The sequence below is a fragment of the Ictalurus punctatus genome, chromosome 14 (assembly GCF_001660625.3).
Source record: "Ictalurus punctatus breed USDA103 chromosome 14, Coco_2.0, whole genome shotgun sequence".
NCBI classification, from domain to species: domain Eukaryota; kingdom Metazoa; phylum Chordata; class Actinopteri; order Siluriformes; family Ictaluridae; genus Ictalurus; species Ictalurus punctatus.
In genome coordinates, this window is record NC_030429.2 from 27,276,480 (window position 1) to 27,292,781 (window position 16,302).

At 39.2% G+C, this 16,302-nt stretch overlaps 1 protein-coding gene and 2 long non-coding RNA genes across 36 annotated transcripts in view; 1 reads left to right on the top strand and 2 right to left on the bottom strand.

The window, feature by feature from the left end:
• The window catches only part of LOC108274794 (uncharacterized), a 588,939-nt gene that overhangs the window by 283,439 nt on the left and 289,198 nt on the right, over positions 1–16,302 (bottom strand). The window lies entirely within an intron of this gene.
• LOC108261135 (uncharacterized) overlaps positions 1–16,302 on the bottom strand; it is a 278,821-nt gene that overhangs the window by 12,144 nt on the left and 250,375 nt on the right. The window lies entirely within an intron of this gene.
• On the top strand, positions 9,340–10,537 carry LOC108274899 (uncharacterized). Its single transcript, XR_008397873.1, has 2 exons — positions 9,340–9,543; positions 9,779–10,537. It is a non-coding gene; the product is annotated as an uncharacterized LOC108274899 (long non-coding RNA).

Here is a 16,302-nt window from a genome sequence, read left to right on the forward strand (position 1 = left end):
TGGGAGTTACCGGGAAATTAAATTTACATAAAAATTCTTCATTTTAAATAAGACCTTCTGAGTTAAATAACTGGGAAACAGCCACAATTTTCTTCTCAAACCAATTACTGAAAAACAAGATTTATTCTTATATACAATATAGCAAGCAATACCTCTCAAGGTCAAGTCTCTCTGCAACCACGCATTAAATCTTTTTTGGGCTTTTATTATAACAGGGTCAAAGTTCAAGGTACATCTATTATGTTGATTGTTAGTGATCACGATGCCTAAATATGTAGCTTCAGATTGAACTGGAATATTATAAAGAGAGGTGCTATGCAATCTTTAATAGGCATTAACTCACATTTACTTATGTTGAGATTAAGACCTGAAGCTTCAGAGAACAGTTTTATATAATCAATTGCTATAGGGATTTGGGAAGCACCTCTTAAAATAAGGTGGCGTCATCCGCTAACTGACTAACAGTAACTTCCTGAACCGCAATACGCATACTCCGAATACCGCTTTCACAGACAAACGGTGAAAGCAGCTGCACATAATGTAGAAATAAATAAGGAGAGATAGGACACTTGTCTGACTCCTCTAGATAAACTAAACCTTGGGGAAGTGCCTCTCTTTAATTTAATCCAGCAGTTTCCATTATTGTAAAAGGTTTTAATTACTTTGTAAAACATATGTCCATCCATCCATCTTCTAGACCGCTTTATCCTTTTCAGGGTCACGAGGAAACCTGGAGCCTACACCAGGGAGCATGGGGCACAAGGCGGGGTACACCCTGGACAGGGTGCCAATCCATCACAGGGCAAAACACATGTCCGAAACCAAATTTATGCAATGACTGAATAATAAATTGGTGCTCTAAAGCAGGGGTGTCAAACTCATTTTCACCGAGGGCCACATCAGCATAATGGTTGCCCTCGATGGGCCACATTAACAGTATGAATGTAACAAAATGCAATGTAATTTAAAATAAATAACACCTTATTATATCGTTAAATAACTGTTACTGTATTTATTATATATTCAACTTACAAATATTACATATGCATTTGCACAGATGTAAAAATAAATGTTCAGTTTGAAACCCACATTACTTGAATCAGTGTTCAAACTATTTACGCAAATAAAGAAAAATATTATAAACAAGTTATGACATTAACCCTTAACTTCATTCAGAACTTTTTTCAACACAGTCGGGGGGGGGGGACGACTATGGCACAACCAGCATGTATTACAGAAGTAGCATTTTACAAAAAGAACAACAACAATGAGGAGATGCTGTCTGTCCTTGAACACATCGAGTAGATCCGTCCTCACCCTGAGACACCATCTCACACACATCCTCATTCATAGATCATGTTCTGGAAATAACAAACACAAAACAAAACGCTCCCACCTTACTTCTGCATGGTATGGCATATCTCCATGCTCTGAGCCCCCCTCCTGCAGGAACAGCTGGAACTGGCGGTGATTCAGGCCACGCGCCCGAATAAAGTTCACGGTTTTCATGACCATGGTCATGATATCATCCAGCTCCAGAACCTTTCCACACAGAGCTTCCTGATGGATGATGCACTGATATGTTATCAGGGGTGGGTGACAGTTACTTTTTTGCAATTTCTCCTTCATTAGTCCAACAAGCCTGTTTTTCCTCCACACACCGCAGGTGCACCATCTGTAGTTAGTCCCACCAACTTTTCCCACGGCAATTCATTTTTACTTACGGACTTCTCCACTGCAACAAAAATGTCCCGGCCCGTTGTGGTCCCATGCAGGGCAGCTACATCCAAGAGCTCCTCAGTGACACAGAGGTCCGGCTTCACGCCTCTAATAAAAATGGATAGATGCGCTGTATCCATGTTGTCTGTGCTTTCATCCACAGCTGATGAAAAAGATAGACAGCTGCGTGTCTCTTCGGCCAGCTGCGTTGCTCAATTTCCTGCTAATTCCACATTCTGCTGCGACTGCAGTTTGCCCTTAAATTCTCCTGCAATTCTTTCTTTTTCCTGAAGGCTAAATCGACTATACTTAGCGCCGTGTTTGGTGTCAAAATGCCGACGTAGATTGTACTCGTTCACGAGTGACACCGCCTCATAACACAAAAGACATACTGGTTTCTCACCTTGAAGTACAAACATGTATTCGTTCTCCCGTGGTTCGTGAAACTGCCTTCCTTATGCATCAATTCTTCTTTTCTTGGACATGTTGAGGTTAATTTGTGGAGATTTCTCAATTCCAAATCGCCTTGACGGGACTTTGCTGCAGATGTAGTTTATGTGGCCCTCAGTATGATTTTTTTTCTCCTTCGATTCTGAGAAATAAAATTTTATTCGTATATTTTGGATAGCGGAAATTTCCTACATTACCCATAATCCTCGACCACCGACGACACTGATGATTCTCCAATCAGACTGAGTCTCACAGCGTCATCTATCGCCGTGATCGGGTTATTATTGGAGTGAATGGACGGCTGGAGCGTCTGCTCTGAGCGTCTGCTCTGAGCGTCTGCTCTGAGCGTCTGCTCTGAGCGTCTGCTCTGAGCGTCTGCTCTGAGCGTCTGCTCTGAGCGTCTGCTCTGAGCGTCTCTGACCGCCGCGGACGGGTTTACATTGGAGTCAATTGAGAATCCAGAGCGTTTCATACAGACGTGGAAGGGTCCCTTTTGCGTCAGTATCAGACGCCTAGGGGCGTGACAGCTCGTCTGTATTTTACGAGTTGGGAATGAGAACAGCAAAAACGTATGTTAAGACAATCATGCACCTATCACGTTCTCGCGGGACAGATAAAATGACGTGGCGGGCCACATTCGGCCCGCGGGCCTTGAGTTTGACACACGTGCTCTAAAGAATCAAACACCTTATAAACATCTAAAAAAAAAAAACAGAATAAAGCTGTCCTCCTGTATCAATTCTGAATAATCTAATAAATCAAGAACCAATCTTATATTATTAACAATGTGTCTTTTATTCATAAAACCAGACTGTGTCTCGTCTATTACAGAATCCAGTACAGATTTTAATCTTTTAACAAATATAAGAGCTAAAATTGTGTAATCATTGTTAAGCAGAGATACAGGACGCCAATTGTCAATTAAAAGTAAATATTTCTTGGGTTTTGGGATTAAAGTAATTAAACCTTGAGTGAGGGTTGGGGGAAGAGTCTCATTCTGTTTACTTTCTTCAAAGACCTGAAGTAAAAAAGGGGATAATTCTTTAGAAAACTGATTGTAGATCTCTGTGGTAACCCCATCCGTCCCGGGTGATTTATTGTTTTTAAGTTCTATAGCGGAGTTATTAACTTCTAATAAAGTCATTTCACTATCGCAGAGGTTTCTGTCATTTCTTGGGATAGTCTTGCAGGTTTTAACAGACTGCAGAAAAGTACAGGCTGCCTCTTCAGAATAACTTCCATGGTAAAGATTACTGTAAAAATTAGCGCAGAAACATGTAATTTCTTGAGGATTACTGGTCACTGTTCCATCAGTATTTAATATAATTCACAATCGGAAATACTCACCAACACGTCCAGTAAACATCATTAAATACTTTAAAGACAATATAAAACATACTGTGTGTATAAAATAAGGATATTTTCCTACCTCAGCCCATCACAGAGCGGCGACAGGCTGTAGGATGACTTCAGTTTTTTTTGTTTGTTTGTTTGTTTTTTGCATTAATACTAACTTTTTATTTTTCTTCTTCCCGCTTCTCCGGCTCCTTTTCTTCTTCTTTCTTTTAAAGGCGGTTGGAAAACCAACTTGAGGTGAATTACCGCCACCTACTGGACTGGAGTGTGGGCAGCAGATTGGCAAGGGAACAAAAACAGTAATTACAATAATACTACTAAATAAATAAATAAATAAATAAATAAATAAATATATACTACATATTCATACTGAATTATTAAAGTCTCTGACTTATTAGGGACAATTTATTAGGGGACGGTGTATTTTCCCAGATGTTTTTCCCAGCAAGTTCTTTAGTGTCATGTTTTGTTTTCCAATCTGCATCTCTAGCTCAGTTCTTTCCTCCTCATATCTTTTGCAGTCTAACAGAATGTGTTTTCTGTCTCTTGTGTATTGCAGTGTGTGCAGAGTCCAGTGGGGTGTTTTCCTATTCTGTGTATTCTTAGATTTAAGTCAGCGTGATATTCTAACACTTGTAATTATCATCTCTTCCTCTCTCCTTTCCTTTATAATGGTGTTAATCTGCTCTACTTCATGGTATTTGTACTTCATCTGTTTCATGCTTTATCGATATTTCTGCCAGTACATCTACAGTTTCATTTCCTTCTACCCCTACATGTTCTGCTAACGGCCCCAACTGTAGAGAACTCTTTTCAGGAGAAAGTTGCAGATGACGAGTGATGATTGACACTTTTCTGAATAGAAATGGTGCTTTTTCTCAGAATAGTAAACAATAAGCGTATATGCTGCTTGTCAGACTGTACGAACACGATCCCCGCTGTACTGTAAGCCATGTCACACTGTAGGATCTCAGTTCTCATTAATGTCAGACTGTACAAGACGTGAAAAACCGACGCACACAAGAAGACTCGTACGGAGTAGGAGAAGTCACACTACAGGACTGTGCCTCAAATCTTCTCACACTGCCAGAATTTAATCCCCGCATTTCCATTTCCAGAGGCAGTGCGAAGAACGTCGAGTAGCACCGTGATGTCAGCAGTGAGATGTGCGAGCTGATAGTGAGTGTTCAGATCCAAATCCAGCCCTCCAGTAAAGGAGAGAAGTAGAAGTGACGACGGGCATCTAGACACACAGAAGCGGTATTAGGCGGATATTGACGAATTGGATTCACACTTTAAGATCTTTAAGAGTAACACACTATGGTTTATTAGTCACAGAGAAATATAAGAGCTGAGGAGTGCAGGCTGAGAAACACACACACTCTCGTACAGTCAAGGGAAGGCCTGCAGACATAACACACACACACACACACACACACACACACACACCCAGAGGCCTGTCCCGCCAGAAGGAAAGCAGAGCGTTATAACTTTAGAAGAAGAATAAAAGGATATATACGAACATTAATAAAAATAAATAAAAGAAAAGAACACCATAACTTTATAAGAATAATAAAAGAAGTATTAAGATATTATAAGGATAATATAATGATATTATGAAGTATGGAGTACAGTAAACCACTTGCAAGCAGTATAACCATATATGAAACAGAAATGTAGAGCAAATAATTTATAAACCAGAAATACAGAAAAATGTGAAAGAAACTTACTCATAATATACTTGGAGGTGGGGAAGAGTCTTGTCTCACGGGAAGAAGTCAGGAGTAATACAGACAAAGGCTATATTACTCCTGAAAACCAAGAGGGGCCATTTATAAGGGTAGTTGAGTCACGTTGCACCTGCGAGATAACTGTGAGACCAAGGTCTCTCCGAAATGTTGTGTCTCGTACCTCTTTCAAACCTAATGGTGTTCGGTAAAGGCTCTTTCCAAAACATACTGGTAATTTTGATAAGCCCTTTCTAAAACATACTGGTATTTTTGATAAGCGCTTTCTAAAACATACTGGTATTTTTGATGAGCTCTTTCTAAAACAGAATGGTATTCTTTGTGTAGAACACTGTATAAATAAAGGAGCCTCAGCTGCAGGTGTCAGATCACTTCTGAGAATTCTCATCGGTGTGGATCTTGTGTGGTGGAACGGAACCAATAAATCTGGAACCTTGCTTCTTCTCACTCACGGCTGTTGTTTTATGTTTCTATCTCCAACTGGGTTTGCAGATGAGTATTTGCTTCTATGTTGAATTTTTAAGTGTCTTCGGGTAATAGGCTAAATTTGAGCCAGCAGTTCATTAAAGGGGGAAACATGGAAAATATTTTCTACTGTATATTGGGGGGGCCAGATTGGTATTTCCTCAACATTCGTGAGGGGGGGAAACACACGACCCCCCCCCCCCCCCCCCCAAAAAAAAAAAAAAAAAAAAGAATGCGTGGTTATGCCATGAATTTATTCATCATATAACACAACAATTACAATAGATAATTTATCAACAAATGACATGCCCTGTTCTTAAAAATCTATTTAGAGCTATCAGAACTGCTCTTTTAGAAAATTAATCAACACCTTCTGACCAATCACAATCCAGAACAGCACTGTAATATAAACTGTAATAATGAGCTCTATTACCATTTAAACTTAAACAGTTCTTTTTTCCCCATGGTGTCTTTCTGCAGGAAGACGAGCTACAGAACATCATTTGATCAACACAGGTGACTTTAATGTTTACCAGACTGACAAGTCACAAATAAAGGTCCTGTTATGATCTGCTGCAGGTCAGACCACAACATTTCATACAAAACCACACACACACACACACACACACACACACTCACACACACACACACACACACACACACACACACACACACACAGAGTACTAAATAGTCAGATTTTTATTCTGATTTCTGGGACAGTGAGTGTAGGTGTAAACTAGTAAAGAATGAACAGTCAGTGATGTTTATATTCTCTGTACAGTCTATCAGTGATTTTATGTATCTCTGATTCCACTTAATTATTTAAATCAGTAAGATTACTGAGTGCCTCTGTATTCAGAAGGTACGTCCTGATCTGTTCTTTTCTTCTACCCAGTTGTGGGCTATTTCCTGTTCACAGTGTGTGGTTATTAACATCACCACAGAACTGCATGGTGTCATTACTCTTTCATGCAGAGCAGATCTTCCTCAGTTTCTGTATTCTCAATTCCCTATAAGAATATTTAACATGATTAACTGGCTTTTTGTTGATGTGTGTAGGGGAGAGCGGGCACAACCTAACACTTTTTGCTTTCTCACATTTGTGGAAAAGTACTTACGGTTCAAAGCATTTATTATTATTATTATTATTTACATTATTTTTTTTTATAAATGCTTCAAAACATTGGAGCATTGAATTTAAATGTGTACATTAAATGTGTACATTGTTCCTGTTAATATAATTACAAAGTATGGAAACTCAAAGAAAAAAAAAACATGTGGATGTAATAAGTTTGATTTATGTACAACTTTGATCAATACTAAACCATTTATTATTAAATATTAATAATCATTTGATTTGGTTTCCATTTTATCTTTTAGTCAGTATATTCATAAGAAATATAAACAAGCCCTTCAATAGTTGGAACACCTTAAAAGAAAGGTACAAGGTTTCCAAATGTTGAAGAAATGGTGAAGCAATAAATTGATTTTTTAAGTTAATCTGTGAAAGTTGTACGTATGCAGAATGGTATGAGGTAATATCCCATTTTTCTTTGCCCAGGAGTGTACGGCTGTAGACAGTTTATTATGATTTGCAGCAGAATATCTGATACGAACATGGGACTGCAGAGTGACTGCACTTATTTTTAATCCGGGTGAACACTGTGTGATTTTTAATAGTCCTTTGTGACTGCTGCTTGTCAGACTGTACGAACACGATCCCCGCTGTACTGTCAGCCATGTCACACTGTAGGATCTCAGTTCTCATTAATGTCAGACTGTACAAGACGTGAAAAACCGACGCACACAAGAAGACTCTTACGGAGTAGGAGACGTCACACTACAGGACTGTGCCTCAAATCTTCTCACACTGCCAGAATTTAATCAGAGGGAAAATCTGATCACAAAGGCCATTAATCTGCTGTCTAGGAACACGTCAAACTACCGATCAAAGACTACAGATTTTGGCCCAGGATTATAGGAATCTTTTAGGATTCTCAAAATTAGTCTCAGACATTTATTCATTTATTCATCAGACGACTAAATCATGGAAAAAATCGTACAGTGTGAACCGGCTTAAGTATTTATACTCAGCTGTTGCTTATAAATCCAAACATTTTTGCATATTGCAGCTAAATATCAGTTAAAACAATATGATTTCTGATTTATTCTGTTAGCATGGATCTGTCCCTCTTCTGACATACGCTCAGGGTCTTATTGTGCTAAAATGTTTTTCCTTCAGCCTGCTAGGATGTTCATGTTAGCATTGTTGGTGGATCGTGTAAAGAAAATAAACTGATAAAATGATGAATGTGCTCGGATCTGTACGCACCGTCTAAGAAGAACACCGGTGATGTGAGCAGATTATTGGACTGACAAAATACAGAACAGGATGTAGGACCGTGTGGCTAAAACCAGGTGTGAAACAGCAGCACTTGTTCTCAGAGCGCTGGAGGGAGTGTGTGAGAAATGGCCAAACTCCTGTCTACATTTCTTCTACAGATGCTGTTTGGTGAGTTCATACACACATTAGCAGATGATCAGATAGTAAACTATAAAAGACTGTTATTAGCCGCTGTAGCTGTGAAAGTGTGAGTAATGTTCAGGACTCTGAATGTATTAATGCACTATAGCTGGTTTGGACAGTGATGATGAATCTGCTCTCTTGTTGTTCCTTCAGGTTTCTTTACACCGGGTCTCCTTGAGATCGCTTCAACTGATCATTTATCTGTCCCTCCTGGAGAGAACATCACCCTGCTCTGTAACATCACTAATTATTCTGAGATATCGTGGTATCGACTGAGATCTGAGGAGGTGAAGCTGCTGATATCTGCTGAGAAATTTAAGCTGAAGAAAACCTTTTCCCTCCGTTATAATGTGAACGAGAGTCACTTTGATATGACAGAAAGCAGCAGTTCAGTCACTTTAGTGATTATTGGAGTTAGAGAGACAGATCTGGGATTGTATTTCTGTGGAGGTCGAAACAATGCAACACACATTCAGTTTGGGAAACTCATCAGACTGGACTCTACAGGTGGGTGCCAATACTTTATTCAGTCTGATTATTGCTATTTAATTTGGTTTTAGTTTGTGTGTTTATTTTTCATAATATTATTGATATCTTGTGTATTATTTCAAGGATTATTTTTATGAACAAACAGTAAAATCTCGCGCACCTGACACTCCAGACTTTTTAAAGTTCTGCTAATCTGGACATTATTTCCTCTCTGGCTTCGTTTTCTTCAAGGGTTCTTTATTTTGTTCAGCCACACTTTAAAGAGCAGTGTTGAGAATGTTGTTGAACTGTGAGGAGATCAGTTCAGTGTGGAGGAGAAAAGTGTTTCAAATAGTGACTCATGTCCCACATTCATGACTGAGAGAAACCTTAATAAAAGAAAAATATAAGGAGATATCAGTACAGATGTGGTGAGCTGAAACTACTGTGATGATTAATAAAGCAGAAAAGAAAACACTTTTCTCTCGGTTATTGTTGTTGTTGTTTGTTGTTACACAGTGTATAAGTGACGGCCTGATCGTTGTGTGTTTAACACTAAATTAAAGTTCTAAAAGATATCAGAATGTCATCGGATACACTTTCCTCTCAGATACTTTACTGATATCTCTGTGTTCCTCTGTGTTTCAGCTGATCAGCATCATGAGACTGATCATTCATGCACATTCCCTAACCCTCAGCACTCTGGTCTTACACACTGTGGAATTATTATTATAATCCTATCATGTGTGTGTGCGGTCTTTGTTTCAATAAGCATCATCTGCTCCTCTCTGTACTGTTCCACGCTACAAGGTGAGAACTTACAGCCTGAAGACCAACATTTACACCGTTCACCCTGTCACACACACTTCCCTTTATTTACGACACTTCCTGTTGTTCCAGGCCGTGCAGCAGCCCTTATACACTAGTGCAGAATGAATGTGTAATGAAAACGTTAGTGATTGTAAAAAGCTGTGTAGTGAAATCTGTGTGTTTGACATTTTTGAGATTGTCGTCTTTGTCTATGTTAAATTCTCTTATTTTTCAGATAAGTGTTCTTCCACTGGGGACTCAAACGAGAAGGTACCAGAAAAACGATGAAATGATGAAATGTAGTTGATGGAAGTCAGCGCCGAGATCATGTCACTATTAAAGCAGACTAATAACGTCACATTATCAGATGTTTCTCTCTGCAGGAAGTGGACCTGCACCTGTCTGATTTGACCTCTGTGACCTACACAAGTGTCTCCTGACGGCCCAGAAAACATCAGCAGCATGAGGATCAGAATCAGCAGAGAACCTGCTACAATCCCATCGACCTTGCATACATCAAGTACTCACTAATAATCCGTGTGGTCTGAAGATTAATGACTTCCTGTTCTGCCCCCAAAAGCATGTTATCTGGGTGATTCCCCAACTGTGACGTCATTCAGCTCTCGTAACTCTTAAACTTCAATTTTTAAATAATTGTTCAACAATGAATCGAGGAAAACGTTCATTTAACTATTCAAAAATGTCTTAAGTTCAAAAAATAATAATTTATTTACAAGAATTCTTTGGTACATTTTGCTCTTAAAAGAGTTCCAAGGTTAAAAGTAGTGATGTTAAAGCTTCATGAAGAGTTGAAGCATTAAAGCCAGATGTGTTGAAGATGTTTGTTTCTTTGGGCTATAAGTGCACACTAGAGCTCTAGTGGTCAAAAGACTTTAGTCCTGTGTAACATGTAACACTGCACTGTGTGTACAGGCCAATACGAAGTACATGACTGATATAATCAATATCAAATAAATGAATTCCTGAAGGTGAATTAGTGTGTTTATTTTACTCCAGACAAAAGCCAAAAGCTTTATATAAACACATGTGAAACGTGGACAGAGACGTGCTGCAGCTTCCTGCTTTTATTTCTGTCTTTTTTTTAAAATAAACCTTATAAGGAGAATTTTAATTAAATATATATTTAGGAAGCACAGTTGTTTAACAGGAGCATTAGTTTCAAAATGTCCCCGTACTAGGAAGTAACTTTAAAAAAAAATGTTTTAATAATGTTACAAAAGATATATCTAAAATGTACACACACACACACACACACACACACACACACACACACACACACACACACACACACAGGTTGTTGTGAAGAAATGTTTACCTGTGATTAAAATGTACTTTACCTTTGTATACAGATTTGAAGAATGTAATATCAGTGAGAGAGAATCAGCACTGCAATCCTGGAATCTGACATTAAATAGTTTAATATAAAGGCTTGTGATGTAAATAAAGTGTTAAAGTATTGATGTGATTTATCTTTACTGTATGTTAGAGGTGTAGACTACAGTAATACAGGAGTGTAGCACATGTACAGTATCATTTTGCTGCCACCTACTGGACGGAGTGAATTTATTCAGTGTGTAAAGGGTTAAAGAATATAAAAGATATTGTCTATTTAATTAGAGAGGAGATTATCATAGATGATGTACTAACACTGATAGTATACACGTAAAGACATGTGAAAGGATCTTTTGAGAAATTAAAATAGGTTAATTTTGTTTATGAGCAGGATTTTAATCTCAGATCCAGACTGTATTGTAAAATTACTTCTTCACAGTTAAGAAGCATGTAGGTAAGGGATCTACTGTTTCAGCAGGGTTATTTAAGGGTGTGGTGTTTATGGAAGAATTTTGTTGATATTTATACATCATGTTCATATTGAATCGCAGAAATGTGGATTATTTCAAGCATCAGTGACAGAGGAATACAGAAATCTAACTTGTGTTGATATAAAGTTAAATAAACAAACAAACAAATAAATAAACAAACAAAACAATGTTTTAGTACCCTTTAGTTTTGCTCCTGTTGTTCTGACCAATGAAAAAGCAGCGCTACAGCCTGCCCCGCTCTGATTGGATGACAGTCTCAGTACACTGTGAGAAAAAGTTAGGAAGAAAAAATATTCGGGGTTTAATCCGAATTCTATCCTTCAGTGGAGATGTGTCAGAACCCCTTGTGTGATTCAGGTGATACTTCACAGAAGAATTATTTCTTATTCGGATTCTGGTTGTTTATTTTTACTCTCTCCTAAAACACGGTACACTGTGTCTCCATTCACCACAGAAACATCACTTCACTGAGGGACAGCAGCGCGCGAGGACCGCTCGAGCCCTGAACCTCTGCGTTACTAGGCAACACGCGCGCCCGCGAAACTCAGAGAGAAAGAGAGAGAGAGAGAGAGAGAGAGAGAGAGAGAGAGAGAGAGAGAGAGAGACTTGACTTTTTAACACATGTAGTACATCAGTTTTGGTATATTTACGTATTTAAATCTTTATTTATTTATTTATTTTAAAAGAAGAGCCCCATAGACCCACCCCCCAATCTGTAGCAAAACACACCCCCATCAAGCAAACACACTCTGTGTCTACGAAGCCACGCTGTTGTAGCACATGCAGGACGAGGCATGTCATTGTCCTGCTAAAATAACCATGGACTTCCTGGGAAAAGACGTTGCCTTGATGGCAGCTTATGTCTCTCTAAAATCCTAATATACACCTCCGCATCAATGGTTCCTTCACACATTTGCAAGTCACCCATGTCTTGGGCACTGATGCACCCCATACCATCACAGATGCTGGCTTTTACACCTTTCACTTATAACAGTCTGGTTGGTCTTTTTCTTTGGCACAGAGAATTCGGGGTTAGTTTTTCACAAAAACAATCTTAAACATCTTCTCATCTGACCACAACACACGTTTCCACTGCCTTTCAGTCCATCTGAGATGAGCTCTGGCCCAGAGAACTTATTAGCGTTTCTGCATTGAGTTGATGTGTGGCTTCCTACTTGCATAATAGAGTTGCACATGTGTGATGGTACCATTGATGTGGAGGTGTATATTGGGATTTTAGAGAGACAAAGATTCAGTACATCTCTTCATAAAATGGGTTTAGACCTCTTTAATTTTCTTTGTCACATTCAAGGGTTTAAGCCCACCTTCTTGCTGCCTTTTGGTTCTGCACATACACCCTGAATAGTACCGAATTTATTTCCAACACTGTTGAGTAGGTACATCTACATACCTTGAAGTGTGCTTATGTCACCTACTCAGCAGCCTGTAAACATGTTTAACAACAACAGAACAATTACTCTGGATGGAGGACGTGCCACAGATGTAGGGCTGGAGTCAAACAGAACAAATATGGAAGTTCAAATTCTTTCTCCTTTTAATCATTATGGCTAATAAAATAGTGCTTTGTTAAGATTATAGTCATTCCAGTAAGAAATCGGTGAAAACAAACAGCAAACCTGACACAGTGCCAGAGTGGAGGTGGGTGTGAACCCTTGGGCTCTGCAAAGAAACTGAAATGGGTCTAAACCCAAGAGATGTACTCTGAAACTTTTTTAATGGAGCTTTTGTTTACAAAGGTGTGGGTTATTTCCTATGGAGAGTTTATGCTCATTAACACCACCAGCTGATATACAGTGAGGGAAAAAAGTATTTGATCCCCTGCTGATTTTGTACGTTTGCCCACTGACAAAGAAATGATCCGTCTATAACTTTAATGGTAGATTTATTTGAACAGTGAGAGACAGAATAACAACAAAAAAAATCCAGAAAAACACACGTCAAAAATGTTATAAATTGATTTGCATTTTAATGAGGGAAATAAGTATTTGACCCCCTCTGCAAAACATGACTTAGTACTTGGTTTAAAAACCCTTGTTGGCAATCACAGAGGTCAGACGTTTCTTGTAGTTGGCCACCAGGTTTGCACACATCTCAGGAGGGATTTTGTCCCACTCCTCTTTGCAGATCTTCTCCAAGTCATTAAGGTTTCAAGGCTGACGTTTGGCAACTCAAACCTTCAGCTCTCTCCACAGATTTTCTATGGGATTTAGGTCTGGAGACTGCCTAGGTCACTCCAGGACCTTAATGTGCTTCTTCTTGAGCCACTCCTTTGTTGCCTTGGCCGTGTGTTTTGGGTCATTGTCATGCTGGAATACCCATCCACGACCCATTTTCAATGCCCTGTCTGAGGGAAGGAGGTTCTCACCCAAGATTTGACGGTAAGATTTGATGGCCCCGTCCATCGTCCCTTTGATGCGGTGAAGTTGTCCTGTCCCCTTAGCAGAAAAACACCCCCAAAGGATAATGTTTCCACCTCCATGTTTGACGGTGGGGATGGTGTTCCAGGGGTCATAGGCAGCATTCCTCCTCCTCCAAACATGGCGAGTTGAGTTGATGCCAAAGAGCTCCATTTTGGTATCATCTGACCTCAACACTTTCACCCAGTTGTCCTCTGAATCATTCAGATGTTCACTGGCAAACTTCAGACGGGCATGTATATGTGCTTTCTTGAGTAGTGGACCTTGCGGGTGCTGCAGGATTTCAGTCCTTGACGGCGTAGTGTGTTATCAATTGTTTTCTTGGTGACTATGGTCCCAGCTGCCTTGAGATCATTGACAAGATCCTCCCGTGTAGTTCTGGGCTGATTCCTCACTGTTCTCATGATCAATGCAACTCCACGAGGTGAGATCTTGCATGGAGCCCCAGGCCGAGGGAGATCGACAGTTCTTTTGTGCTTCTTCCATTTGCGAATAATCGCACCAACTGTTGTCCCCTTCTCACCAAGCTGCTTGGCAATGGTCTTGTAGCCCATTCCAGACTTGTGTAGGTCTACAGTCTTGTCCCTGACATCCTTGGAGAGCTCTTTGGTCTTGGCCATGGTGGAGAGTTTGGAATCTGACTGATTGATTGCTTCTGTGGACAGGTGTCTTTTATACAGGTAACAAACTGATATTAGGAGAACTCCCTTTAAGAGTGTGCTCCTAATCTCAGCTCGTTACCTGTATAAAAGACACCTGGGAGCCAGAAATCTTTCTGATTGAGAGGGGGTCAAATACTTTTTTCCCTCATTAAAATGCAAATTAATTTATAAAATTTTTGACATGCGATTTTCTGGATTTTTTTGTTGTTATTCTGTCTCTCAATGTTCAAATACAACTACCATTAAAATTATAGACTGATCATTTCTTTGTCAGTGGGCAAACGTACAAAATCAGCAGGGGATCAAATTTTTTTCCTCAATGTAGAAGTGTTTTGGGTGTTGTTTTTCTGCTAATGAACACTGTCTTGACGTGTGTTTGTGAGATCTGTGGTCATATGCATAATCAGTCTGTAGATACACTTTCCATTACCCATCACCCTGCCTGTTAGGCCTCTTCACCTCTTATACTAGTGCAGGTTTGTAGAAGAACCTGAAGCAATCAGTTCATGTGAGGAAACCCACTAACTTCATAGAGTTGAAGATGTTCTGTACTGAGGAATGGGATAAAATTCCTCCAAGACGATGTGCAGAACTGATCAACACTTACCCCAAAGATTTATCTGCAGTTATTACTGCACAAGGAGCTCACACCACATACTGAAAGCAAAGGTTCACATACTTTTGCCACTCACAGATATGTAATATTGGATCATTTTCCTTAATAAAAAAATGACCAAGTATAATATTTTTGCCTTGTTTTTTTAAATTGGGTTCTTTTTGTCTACTTTTAGGGCTTGTGTGAAAATCATGATGTTTTAGAAAATTCTAAAGAGTTCACAAACTTTCAAGCACCACTGTAGATAAAAACTCAGCAGAAGCAACAAAACTCGTGGCTTTCACATCTTCAGGTTCTGGTGTGTGCGTGCGTGTGCGTGCCTGTCTTTCGCTCGTGGGTAATGGGAGGCACTAAAAGCACAAACAGACACAAATCATCACGCATTACCTGCCAGTTTAGCCCGCCTCTTCTACGTCCACAGCTGACACTTGACCATGTCCCGCAGCCACAATGCATTTAAAAAATATTATTAAAAAACACTATTTTAGCAACTTCTTTACCAGCAAGGCATCAGAAGTCCTGGGGGTCTCTTTTATCAATGTGTGCATAAAACATGTTCAAAATTTGTGTGTAAGTGCCACCATTACTCAAGAAAATTGGTGTTTATCACACAACTGTACACAATGACCGTTAAGTCTCACTTAAAATCTCACTCACTGAATGTGTGAGAAGTCTCACACATTCTAAATTGATGTGCTTGTTCACAGCCTCTCTCATTTGCATAAAGAAAGCCCACAACTTGCCTTATACGGTAAATAACTTTAAAAAGCCAGGTCACTGGCTCTTGGCGCTGCGTGTTGTGGAGAACATGGAGCATGTGTAAAAATCTAAAGTTGAACTTCAATGAAATAGATGGACTGTTACATGAAGCAAAACAAAAATAATTTATTTGGTACTTTTGCGAGAGGTTTGTGTAATAAATGCATTTTTCAAAGAGTTATGAGTACATGAGTGTATTCTATTGCCCCAATTACATTTAGAAACTCTGCAGTGGGGTGAAAATTCATAATTTTTTTTTCTGCTGCCAGTTTTGGAAATGTAATGTATTGCAGTGTGATTGATATGAATGAAGGTTAGACGTGTCACTGAAATGTACTCATAGCTAAAAGCACTAGAATAGAGATCAACTAAAATTGCATTGTACAAATGAAATGGACTGATATTCCACTCCTCACTTTCAACAAAGAGTTTCCAGTGGT